At 35.9% G+C, this 13,980-nt stretch overlaps 1 long non-coding RNA gene across 1 annotated transcript; it reads right to left on the bottom strand.

The window, feature by feature from the left end:
- Positions 1–2,936: 2,936 nt before the first annotated feature.
- LOC131607906 (uncharacterized) lies at positions 2,937–4,858 on the bottom strand. The gene is made up of 2 exons (XR_009285437.1): positions 4,296–4,858; positions 2,937–3,872 (listed from the first exon to the last, which is right to left on the bottom strand). It is a non-coding gene; the product is annotated as an uncharacterized LOC131607906 (long non-coding RNA).
- Between the last annotated feature and the right edge of the window lie 9,122 nt (positions 4,859–13,980).

Genomic DNA, 13,980 nt, shown 5'->3' with positions numbered 1-13,980 from the left:
CCTTCTGCACACAAAACCAACACTCGTTTCACCCCTTTTTTTCAAAAATCAGAGACTCCTTTCAAAACCTACCACTGCAACCAATTTTCCCTCATCACCTTCTACTATTGGTAACCAACATATCGCCCCAAAAACATCTACACACCAACAAGCACGTACTTATTCTGCAATGGAAATGGCTGACGGACGCGCAAAAGGATTGTGTATGTTCTGTGATGAACAATTCACACCTGGGCATCATCTCAAGCATAAGAGATCCCAACTCGTGGTTTTGGAATTGGAGGATGAAGATCTTCCTGAAGAGGTAACTCCAGTTGATGCAACTTTATCTGAACCTGAAAGCCCTCAAGGTTTTAACAACCCTTAACTCTCTTTGCAGGCTTTGACAGGTGTTTGCAAATTTTCATACTATGCGGGTTACAGGGTCACATAACAAGAAACCGATCCATATCTTGCTTGACAGTGGCAGCACACACAATTTCTTGGACCTAGAAATGGCAAAAGCTTTGGGCTGCAAGTTAGAAGCTATTTCTCCTTTAGCTGTTACAGGAGGAGGTGGCCATCAGTTGGAGGCTGCTTTCATTTGTAGAGGCTTCAAGTGGCAGTTACAACAAGCACATTTCACTGCCGATGTTATTGTTTTACCTTTGGTTTGCTGTGATTTAATTTTGAGAATTCAATGGCTGCAGTCATTAGGTCCTATCCTATGGGATTTTGACAAATTGCAAATGGAGTTTACAACAAATGGTAAGAAATTTGTTCTACGAGGTGCCAAGACTCCTAGCTTGAAACATATTAATAACAAATCCTTGACACATGCACTGCATAAAGGAGCTAAATTGTGTTTTTATCCACTTCCATGGAGGCTTATACGTTTGCATTACCCACTTTCCAAGCCATGACTACTGTTGACCAGCAGTATCATATCCCTCATTCCATTCAGCAGCTACTTGGTCTATTTGAGGATATTTTTTCTGAACCAAGTACTTTACCTCCACCTCGTGTTGGTTTTGATCACAAGATTCCCATCAAAGATGGCACCCAACCCTTCAATATGCGCCCTTATCGTTTTTCCTTAGTACAGAAAGATGTTATTGACAAAATAGTCCAGGAAATGTTGGATCAAGGTATTGTTCAACATAACAACAATCCTTTTGCCTCTCCCACTATTTTAGTTCGCAAGAAGGATGGTTCGTGGCGCTTGTGTGTAGATTTTCGCAGGCTTAATGAAGTCACAATTACGGATCGGTTTCCAATTCCTTTAATTGAAGATCTCTTAGATGAACTCCATGGCTCTTCCATTTTTTCTAAGTTAGAAATGCGTTCCGGGTACACACTTTCCTCTGTGTGTGCTATGAAATTTATGTGATTCCAATCCAACAGATAGTATTCTTTCTTTGTTATCTCTGGTTTAGAATCGGGATATTACCGGAGTTTCCCTAATATCCAAAGTCCTTATCATATGCATATCCGACCACATCTTTTTCACATTTTAAGATATTTCGGATATGCATATCCAAAAACACCTTCTTCAAAAAAAAATTATTTAAACGTAATCTAAAATGTCAGCATATGTTATACAGAGTTCTAAGAGATTCCCTCAATCCCTACAATATCACAGGGCAAGACACCCAGACATTAGTTGATTGACATAAAAAAGAAACAAAATCTAAAAAGCACAATAACCACACGAGACATTTGAGCTACATAAAGAACATGAGAACACAACCAAACTCTTAAAAATTATCAGACATGACATGAATATCATACCGCAGATAAAACAAGAAATATGAAACTTCGCAGCTGCATGAACAATCTAGAATGTCAAATTAAGGGCGAAGGAGTCATGTACACCCTAAATATATGATAGTGGCAGAATAAATTCAAATCCGTGTTCCAGAATAAATTCAAATACCAAGTCAAGCTTTTGATTGTCACAACAACAAAGTGTATCCAAAAATTACAAACCATAAAAGATAACAATGTGAAGCCCCATTGCAGTCTCCTGATTATTTCTCTTCACAATAAACCCTATAGATACAAGCTGGAAAGTATTGAATAGGCCTTCCAAAACAGAAATGGCAAATTGTTACCTAATTCAAAAAAAGGTTCAGGTGAAGAGGCGAAACACACTGTCAATGAAAGTCTGCACAGAATGTTCCCATATGAAAGAAGATTGAAGCATAAATAAGCACAACAGACTCCAAAAATTGGAGATGTGGATGGACATGTGCACAATGGAATTGCAGATTCTTTAGGAGTTATTCTAAAGCAAGGCAGTGTAGGGTTGCTAAAATTCTCATAAAGATAATCAGTGTGAAGTGTGCTAGATCTGAATATGGAACTAGGATATAACTAGGAGAGAGAACAAAAAAAAATACCTACTTGAAGGAGACGGTAACCATTCCCTTAATATATGATAGTGGCAGACCTTGTAGAGAGTGTGAGGATCATCTTGGAAAATAACTAGAGTTAGTTATGGAAAGTGAGCCATGCTCTGTATCAGTTACTCTGTATCAGTTAAGGTGATATAATAAGCAGTCTGAATCATTCCCCTATATTCCTTATTACCTATATTTCCATGTTTGGTTCCTTACATCTTCAAATGAAACTCATCCATAATTAAGCTATAATTTTATATTTTCTCAAGTGTAAAAACTACTAATTGAAACTACTTGAAAAATATGAGTGTAGTTTCTCTAAGGTTGGCATGCATTTTGGTAAAACATACTGAGGAAGATCATGTTGAAAGAAATGTAAGATGACCTAGCGTTCAGACTTCAACATGTCAAACAAGATGTCATAACATCCCTGGTATGACATCCACTGCAGAAGCTGATCTGTAAAGTGAATCAGGCGTATTTATTGCTACAGGAATCTCGTGTTTCAGCTACATAATATTCGGAATAATCAATTAGCTGATATATTATCCAAAATTGATTCAATCAAGAGATACTAGAATTTCAATAAGTATAAAAAGTATACATATAAATATCATCAGTAAAAGGGTATGCAAATGACGAGTGTCACCTCGGCCTGTGATGGCTTCAATTCAGTAGCTCTTTCCATATATAGACTTTCAATTATCATATTCCAAATAAAAAACTACTAACAGTTTGAATTCTATAACAAATATCAGAAGCACCAACAGATATATTCTGATATTAGTACAAAACAGACATAATAATACCATAGCAAGGTTATCAACTTGAGCATGAAATTGAATAACTAACTGTGATGATTTTTCGGAATTGGGAGAACACACTCTTGTTCCATCACAGCCATCTTCAATGCATTGGGGTGTGTATTGTCATGTTCAAATGGATGATCGGTGAATTGAGATAGTGGTTTCTTCTTCTTGTTCTTCCAACTCACTGTCATTCCCGCCGCCTCTTTTTGCTTTAACCATCACAACCTCCCTCTTCTCCTCTCATAAAGAAACTTTGTTCATGGTATCGTGCATGGTTATGATATTAACAAGACAAAAATAATATAAGAAAATTATCAAAGAGGTGTACTCTAAAGATTTTTTATAATGAAAAAGTTTTCATTTGTGTGATTTTCTAATCGTTTCACAATGGACCTGCAATTCATTAACGGATAAAACTTGCTCTTTTTGCTACATTCTAGAGCAAGTAGCTTTGCATCTTTAGTTTTGCAATTCACAACAAAAAGCACGGTTGAATGCCTTGGACTCACTCGCTTTTTCTTTCCTAAATTCTTTCAAAACTGGCATGATTCTTTCCAAACAAGCTTCAAGTTACTCAAAACTATCCTTATTCACAAGTACATCACTAGCAGAGAACATGAACTCACGAATGGTATCTATGATTTGAGAAATAGCAGTTGTTGTCGGACCAAGGTAAACAAATCTACAACCATCATATTACAAAGTAGTTCAGTAATAAATGAAATAACAACCCTTTTCTTCCCATAATACAAATAACACTAACAAAGGCTACCAAAAGGATCAAAATTTGCAGAGAAATTTCAAAAGTTTTCCACTGACAACTTCATTTCAAACACAGGTGACTAAATTTGATAACAATATATAAAGAAAACAAAAAACAGAAAGAGCTAATCAGATTCACTTACCAATTGTTTTTTTAAACATAGAATTGTTAATAAATTACTATCATAACTATATGAACATATAATGTCTCCAAAATTTTAAACAAATCATTGCAGCAATATATCAAACACAAAAGAAGCATGAAAATGAGACAAAAAAAGCTTATGTATTAGTTTAAATGGAAAATATCTGCAAGTGAGAAGACTCCAAAGTCAACAAATACCTGAGAAAGACTTCAAGAAAGATAACAGCCATAAAATTGAAAACTCCTTTGGAGCAAGAGAAAGTAACAATGATTTGAGCAGATGGTGAAAGGATTTATATCATTCCATTTTCAAGAAGTGAATGAAACAAAAGAAAAGTTCAATTTGGAAATTGTCTACTTTTTTTCTTTCTCCCAATTTGTATCCACGCCTGTTTTTGACTTGGGTGGGAAGGCCTTTCGCCTCTGAAAGCGTCCTTCGGCAGCATGAATTAAATTGGGTTATCATAACCGGACAGTAACAAGTACCAATAGCGAATCACTTTTTTATTTTGTAAAAGAAACTAAATTGGGTTATCATAACCAGAGAGGAATGGCAATGGCAAGTTCTATTTTGAAGTAAGGCCAAAAACAGGATTTTAACTTCCAATCCGAGCAAACTGTCCCAAGCTGGAAGTACATATGTTTATTTATAAGGATGTTCTCTATTTTTATTTTGGAGCTACCCGATGTGGAACTAACTCTTTGCATTATCTTGGCACATAAACACTCTATCTATATTTCTTTGTTTATTATTACTGAATCCTGATTCTGTCTTCAACAAACAAAATGAAATGAAAAAATATCAATCAATATATTTAACTCTTACTTAAAACTCAAAAAATTGAAACTACAAAAGGGAACAATTCATGAAATTTCAAGAGGTATATAATTTTATGAACACAAATTCATCATCAAACTAAAAAATTTAAAACATTAAAGAGTGATAGACGTAGAGGCTTCTGTTTTGGTTGGAAATAATTTAAAGTTAAATCTATTAATAAGTATATCTATTTATAGTTAAATTATTAAAAAAAAAATAAAGCACCTAATAGAATATTTGTTGGTGTGTTTACCCTCTAACATCAAAAAATAAATTTGTAAGGCCAGAATTTAACAAAACAAAACTAATAACACAAGAATATAACGTGTCTCTAGTACATCCACACTTTTACTAAGCAAATATTTAAACTAAATCTCACAACACTCTAATACAAGAGCATAAGAGGTTCACAACACTCTAATACAAGAGCATAAGAGGTGTCTCTAGTACATCCACACTCTCTTACTAAACAAATATTTAAATTAAATCTCACAACACTCTAATACAAGAGCATGAGAGAACAAAGAAAATCAAATATCAAATATAAGTTTAAAGTGTATTTTTTACTAGTGTGTCTAAAAACAAAGAACTTAGGTCCAATATATAGTCTTGGTCTCCCACTTGCTTCACCATACTAAGCAATGTGGGACTTCTCAAATAGCTATTTTTTAACTTCCTTCTTTATTTTAGAATTTAGGCAACATTAGACATACAATCAACCCCAACAATCTCCACCTTGATTATAATGGGCTTCAATCTTCATTGTCTACACTGACAATCATAACTCTCATTGTCTATACCGACAAATCAAATTATCATACTCCATGAAAAGTACACCACACTTGAAACTATCATCTCAAGAATTTTCTTCACGTCGAAACTTTGCTGAAAAGATTATGGTGCAACTCCCATGTTGGCTTTTAGGAAGTTCTTCAGCCATCGATACATCTTATCACTGTTGAAAGAGTATTGTGGTGTACTTTTCCTTTATATCGTATCCACAGGGATTATTGTGATATCACCGCCGTTCTATAGCCTATTTTGTCTTGAGTTAATGTTACTTTAGTTTTGAGTTTGCAAAAGATCATTCAATCACTTTAGTAGCAAAGAGTAAATTAATGAAAGTTCTAAGTTAAAGAAAATGTATCAAGATTTGATTTCATCAACCTAAATTTATATGTTTCCTTATAAATATATGTCTATGAACTTGCTAACGATCAATATAATTACGTATCGACGTCTATATCGTCCGTGTTCGCAACGATATAGCTAGATTTACCGTATTGTTTAACCAACGATTTCTCCACCTTTTAAACAATACAAATAACGTTTTAAAATTGATACTTAGTAAACATCAAACGCTAAATCCATGTCTGCAATTTATAGTTTAAAAGAGGATAAGTTAGGTCTAGATACAAACATTGATGTCTCAAACATTTATACCAAAGAAAAACTTTAATAAACAAACTAAACCATCTATATTGATCATCACTTGTTCATACACAATATATTCACGAGAAATACACACAAAAGGCTAGGAAGATTACATCTTATCTTGATACAAAAGAGATTTAGCTATCCATGAGAATGGTAACTTGCTCAAGAAGGAAAGGATGACGATTAACAAGCATCTACGGCGATTAATCGACGATCAAAGCTTCGAATCTTCAATTCTTCACTTGCTACAGTAGTTAGGGTTCAAGAGCTCTCAATATATCAAGAAGTTGGTAAGAAAATATCTGAATGCTCCTTATATAGGAATTCTGAATTCTGTCCAGGGCGCGTCGCGCCTCCAGCGCGCTACGCGCCATTACACTTAAAATATAAACCGCCCAGACGCGCGACGCGCGCAAATCTCTGCTTAGAGCTCACAAAATATCTCTCCAGGGCGCGACGCACCCATATCAGCGTGCGGCGCGCGCAAACTTCTGCCAAGCACTCTTCAATGAAGGCCAAAACAAACTCCAAACTTCCCAAAATTGGCTAAAACATACAAAATCACAACTAAAACACATATTATCATTAAAAGAAAGCTTAAAATCATAAACTATAAATAATTATCTACAACTTCAGGGAATTTTACGAATATCCGATAAAAACGGTCGAAAGGTGTCATTAATTAAACTAAATATTAACACAATTTGGCACCTAACAATCACACACCTTGCATCAATGTCAACCAATGCCCGTGTGTTGTTCTGAATTCGCTATCAATGATTTGTTCTTTTGCATGGTATAGCGAAAATACCATAAGGACACACCTTATCTTCTAAAAAGGATCCCCATCATCTCCCAAAACAAGGGAGACGTTGCTAGCACTTGCCTTAGAGTCTTTTTCAGATATTGCTCCACCTGGACAATTTCTCTTTAAATGCCCAAACTTTTTACACTTCCAGCACACCATATTATTTGCATGGATCTTCTTCCCATTAGCCCCACTTCTAGTTAGCAACACCGAGTTTGATGAAGTACTTTTATCACTTTTCATCCTCCTTTCTTCAGAAATAATTTTTGTTGCAACTTCTTCAAAATTCAACTTTTCTTTCCCTACACCAAAACAGGTTTGAGATGAATATAAGAAGGTGGAAAGGACAAAATAAGCCTTAACGCTTTATCTTCATCATCAATCTCAACTTTAATAGATTCAATCTCATAAACAATATTATTCAAAGTACTAATATGATCAGAGATTTTTCTACCCTCATCCATGCGCAAAGTATGGAATTACTCCTTTAGCAACAAACAGTTTGAGATGTCCTTTGCCTGATACAACCCTTCGAGCCTTTCCCAGAGTTCCTTGGCTGATGACAGATTCTGCACATTCGCGAGAACATTCTTTTCCAAACACAAACGAATTACACTTGCAGCTCTCAAATCTAGTTTCTCCCACTTGTCAGCCTCCATGTTGGAAGTGTTTCCTTTTTGCGCCTTGTGTAATCCTGATTGTATCATCACATCCTTGACTTGTACTTTCCACAGGCCAAAGTTAATTCTTCTATCAAACTTCTCTATGTCAAACTTCATAGCACTTGAATAAGCCATAGTAGTTGCGCGCAGACTGCAAACCGTGCACCAGGTAGGTTTCTAGGAAAGAGAGGTGGGTCACAACGGAAACGCCTAAGTTCCAAGTCTTTCCTTAGCCAGAACCTCTCTGAACAACACTTTCACAGTACCACCCCTTCTTCAACACCTTCACAATATCATAATTTTTTTCTTATGTGGAAGATCAGACAATGCTGCAACCTCAGAGAATACTTAGAATTGGGATATCCCATCGAGCAAAAGCTCTGATAGCACTGTTAGGAAATAACATAGCTGAAGAAAAAATTAAATAAACAAAACACAACCATTAACACAAGAATATAACGTGGTAACTCCAAAACCGAAGAAAAACCGCAACCATTGTCTAAATAGACAACCAGAGAATTATTACTATGTGAAAAATTTACAACAAATAGACCTCTCTTACAAAGCAAATATTTAAACTAAATCTCACAACCACTCTATCACAAAGCAAATATTTAAACTAAATTTTACAACACTCTAATACAAAAGCATAAGAAAACAAAGAAAATCAAACACTCATAATATATAGCATTGGTCTCCCCCTTGCTTCACCACACTAAGCAATGTGGGACTTCTCAACCAAGATTTTTAGCAGCCGCTGAAACAAACTTCTCTGGAGCCTATAGCAATCAGAAAGGCATGATAAAATTTATGAACAATGTTAAAACAAAACTCATAATAATTTTGTAAGATTCCAAACTTTGAGTAGACATAGTCACAAAACTTCTAAAAGGGATTTTCTTTTTTAAAATGACCAATGATCAAACAGTTATGGAGTCTGTACATCAATAAAATTTGGGTTTTAAACACCATTATTTCCAGGTGCACGTGCAATACAATAATAAGTTTTAATACCATTTTGTTGATTAATTAATCAACTACATAAATAATTACTGCCACTAAAAAACGATATGCAGCTCTCAACATACCTATTAATTTTGTGACTATCCAATTTACAGCATGCCATGCTAAAGTCCTTTCTAAATTATATTGACGATTTTGAACAAGGCTTGTTATAGCAGTACTTAATACCTTCATGGGCATTCATTCTTATCATCTAGAATATCATATAACGATTTTGAGTAGCACTCTAGCCTGATGAATGAAGTTGATTTATCTTCTTTACAAGACATAATGCAGCATTTCTATCATCTTGTGCTTCCTCATTATTAGACTGCACAACCACAAAATAGTAAACTGTGTTAAGTATCAAATTGAGCATCATAAGTGATTCAGCTTAAGATTCAGCAGAAATTATACACTTATTATAAAAAGGGACACGGGCGCACACACGTTAGTGTCTGAACACTAGTATTCAAATAATGCTAATGGCAGAAAATTTGAGCAACAATAAAACCCAACCACCAAGCTTCATGAAGACTGACCTTTAGAGCTAAAGCTCTGTCAAAGCTTTCAATAGCATGATCAGGCTCACCATAACTTAGTTGTGCTCTCTGCAAGGAATGATATTGAAATAAATGCCTGAACAGAGAGACATCAAAATAAAAACAAGTTAAACTGGCTCTATCAAGTGAATTATAAGTTGAAAGCAGGAGCCCCATACCCAAATAGTGATAAGTAACTATAGCATAGTGCATTAATTGTGTTGTGTATGGATGAAAGAACATAAGGTCATGTTGCATTTCCCCATATTTTATTAGACAATAGTGTTCAATGAGAGACTGAGGATTGCTGAGTTTTTCAATTCTTTCTTATAAGCAATAGTTACAGAAGGTGTCTGGAATAAGGTTGGAGGAAGGAACAACAGGAATCATCGCGGCGTTAAATGGGACATGGTGAAGAAGGAGTGTGGCGTGTTGAGGATCTCGATGTCTACCTTTTTCATAACAGATTTTGGGGAAAAGTGGAATGCAAGGGACTTGTACATGGAATTCAAGGATTTGGGTGAGTTAGAAGAGATTGTGATACCGCCTAAGAGAGATTGGAGAGGACAAAAATTTGGATTTTTCAGATTCATTAACGTAGAGGACAAAAAAAAATTGGAGACCAAGATGGACAATATTTGGTTGGAAGGGAGCAAACTGAAGGCAAACATTTCTAAGATCAAAAGGAAGGTGTTGAAGCCGCTCAATAAAGATGTAGACAAAACCAACAATGGCGGTTCAAAACTAACAGGAGGTATTCAACATACAGAGATTAGAAATGACAAAGATTACCTTGGTAAGAATCACATTATCATAAATGAGTACATGATGAGTGGTGGATCTGGCACATCAAGATCGTTTGAGGACGTTACTAAAGGGGAAACTGTGTTGGACTTAGCAATGACCAGAGAAGCATGTAAATCCTTTTTCTACTCTTCATCTGAAACCGAGAAAATGATATATGAAAAAGCAAAGGTAGGGGTAACGAGAAAACCAGGTTCTGCCTATTGTGTAGCACAGAGTTTAATAGAAGAAGGCATTTTTACCATTTTAGCAATTGCTCTGGGACCTAACCTATGTCTTTTGAAGGAGAACAAAGAAGGTGACCTGAAGGCATTGTTGGAAGATGGAGGAGACTGGAAATCTTTCTGGTTCAAAGAAATAAAAGACTGGAAGAAAACGGATGCGGAGTGTGCGAGAGTGACCTGAATATCCATATATGGTGTCCCCTATTACGTAAGGAGCGTGAGATTTCTGGAAATCCTCCTTGGTGACATTGGCACTTTGGTAAACCCTCTAAGTATCTCTAATAAAACCAACAGATTGTATGTTATTAGTCTCATTATTTATACAGACTATCTCGAAACAATTAGAAATAAAGTAAAGGTTTGTGTGGATGGAAATTGGTTCCACTTACTAATCGGTAAAATAGCAAGTGTACTATTTTTCCTCTGTAATAATAATGGAGAAATTCCCCGAATGTCAATCTCAAGGACTGCGTAGTAATATCGAGTTCAAATTGTAGTTCAATTAAACAAAAATTAATGTTGGGGTTTTGTTTGCAAATTGTCAGTAAAAAATAATTAAAATAAGCCGAAAAGTAAATTGGCTTTTTGACAAATATGAGTATTATGCTAGGGTTTAAGTGTGTGACTGCCCCTATAATAACCTTGGATTTTATATCTCCTCAACAAGTTCATATTATTCAATTACCAACCCTTTAGGATATTTTTCCCCTAATTCCTTAGCGGGAAAACCTTTGAACATTCAACCTAAATCCTAATTCCTTAAAGATTTATTATGAAATCAAGCAATTGTTTTATCAAGAGTTAACCGGTAACTATAGGGTATCCCTATTCCTAGGTGATATCTACTATAATTTAATCGTACAAAAACCTTAACAACCGCGGTCCAGCAAATCATTAACCGTAAATCAATCCTTGGTTGTCCGATAAAGAAAGTATAAAAACATTGTACAATCAAATCGAATAATAAAACATGCAATTGAGGAAATTGGGAATTCGAAGTCATTACATGATCCAATCAGGGACACCCCCTAGCATTAGGATTTAGTTACTCATATTGTTCAAAGAAAACAAAATATAAAATAGAGACATTACAAGAATTGAGATGAAAGTTGATCTTCAATCGCTTCCGTTCATGAAAACCTTCTTCTCTCCCAAACCCTTATTTTCTCCAATCTTCAATCGTGTCTTCTCCTGGCCAAAAAGTCATCTTTTTCCTTCGTAAAAATTCTTCTTTATAGTGAAAATCCATTGGTCTTTGTCTGAACTGCCCAAAATGCCTATTTGGGTCAACACTTAATAAAAATCACAAAAATCATCAAAATCAGCGTTTTAGCCAACACTGCCCATGTCAGGCAACACGGGTGGCCGTGTTGGCCTTCTGAACTTAAATTTTCGAAATCACTCCCAACACTGCTGGCACGGGTGCCCGTGTTAGGTAACACGGGCCGTGTCAGCCCTTAACTTCAGAATTTTGCTTTGAGTTCTTCAGCAAAGTTGTAGCCCTTTATGTTAGCGAAATTTTGCCACCGGAACTGCGTCATTCCGAGTTATGAAGCTCTAGTTATGATCAAAATACTACACGCTTGTCACGATGAGAAACATGCTGAAAATTTCCAGATCTCACACTTGCTAACACGAGCCGTGTCAGCCCCGTGACTTTTATTTTTTTTGTATTTTCTTGGCCCCCCTTCATCCTTACATGGCCGGTGTCAGGTTACATGGGTGGCCGCGTCAGGCCTCCTGTAGCATGATTTTTCACTTCCTTAAAAACTCTGCTTGTTGTACCTTTTCGCATTGATTTGTCTCGATTTATTCGTTGAGCCTGCAAACAGTACAATACACAACCAAAGCATAAAATGTAGAAGAATGAAGTAAAACACTTGACAATATCAAGCAAAGACGACTAAAATCAACGGTAAATAAACGTGTAAAAACCACTGATCAAACTCCCCAAAACTTAAACCGTTGTTTGACCTCAAGCGATTATTACAATAGAAAATGAACATCACAGCATACCGGTACTCATACGTGAGATTTCTGTTCCTTTTGATCAAGAGACTGTTAGTCCGACATTCACATGACGCGAAGAGTTTCTGCAAGAACATTTAAACTCTGAGCTCCCCTTTTGGATACCTCTCTAACTATGCTTTGTACTTAAGTCTTTTTCCGATTTTCCTCCTCTTTCATTTGGACAATCAAATTAAGCCAATGCAAATTTATGATGATCATCACATGCATGAGACTAATCAAGGCTTTCTGATTTTTTCAGGCACCAAATAAGTAACGATTAACGATGAAATTTTCAAAACTTTTCAGTTTGTGTATTATCCTTATTTGGACGACGCTGGGGATCAACCTCCTTTGGGCTGAATAACCGGGTGAGGGTTACCCAACTTAGCGAGCCGGTTGCCTTTTACTGCCTTTTCATCATATGGTGCCAACTTTGTATATTTTTCTCAACCAGTCATCATGCACGTGAATTTGAGTTATGCCAGACAGTCAAAATAAACTACTCAAGGAGTACTTCTCAGGATTCAAGCACTATGGTACAAATCTACACGTTAGACTCGTATCTCTTTTTAGGAAACCAAGGGTGTTCAAACAAACCCCCTTTTTGTCACATTATTTCGAACTTCCTGAACTCAACCAACCATCTCTTCATCTCTATATACTATTCCCGATTGCTTTTTAGATCAAAAACTCTTATGAAAAGTAAAAATTTCGGTCAAATTTAGAAAAACTCAATGTATGGTTTTACACATCATAACAAAAACATAAAAAGAAAAATGCAAGAATAAATCCTCCCCAAAACTTGAACTAAACATTGTCCCCAATGTTTCAGAACAAGCCCGAGAGAGGTGACTCACGGAGGATAGTGCACTCTAACTGTAGCTTCCTAGCATTCACCAGAAAGGCCCACTTTTTATTTCCTGAAAAACAAAACAAGCAAAGAAAAAAAGAAAACTAAGTTATTAAAAGCATGGGTTGCCTCCCACTAAGCGCTTCGTTTAACGTCGCATGGCTCGACGGTCCATTCCTCTTGTTAGGGTGGCATATATGTGTAGCAACCTGCCCTAAAATTAACTTTTTAGAGTCGCCACCTATTCTACCAGGGCGAATAGGAAACTCTATGCAGTTTAAAGATTCAGGGTAAGATTATTATAATCAGGTTAAGGGGAGGTGTTAGGCACCCTTAACCCTTTCCTAAGGGTTGCATTGTAAAGTGAAGGTTTATGGCAAAATTATAAAGAAAGGTGACAGAAAGTAATAAGGTTAGAGGCAAATATTTGAACATGATTAGAGTTTTGAGGAGGGGGACTCGCCTTGCTGCCAAGTGCCTACGTACCTCCTTATGGAGGATCAGAGTCTACGTAGTTCGGGGAACAGGATTGTACGCCTTAGAATTTAATATGAAGGTGTTTGAAGGTATTTTGAGTTACCTTATCGTAGTTTTGAGTTTTGTGGTTTGCAAGGTATTTTGAATTACCTTATCGCAAGTTTTGAAAATCCGTAGTTTTGTGAAAGAGATGTGTTTTGAAATTTAGCGTACAACCCTGATTTAATATTTTATCGTTAGTTGCGAT

The sequence above is a fragment of the Vicia villosa genome, linkage group LG5, assembly GCF_029867415.1.
Source record: "Vicia villosa cultivar HV-30 ecotype Madison, WI linkage group LG5, Vvil1.0, whole genome shotgun sequence".
NCBI lineage: Eukaryota > Viridiplantae > Streptophyta > Magnoliopsida > Fabales > Fabaceae > Vicia > Vicia villosa.
Note: the sequence above shows the minus strand (reverse complement) of the source record. Positions and strands in the feature narration are given on the sequence as shown.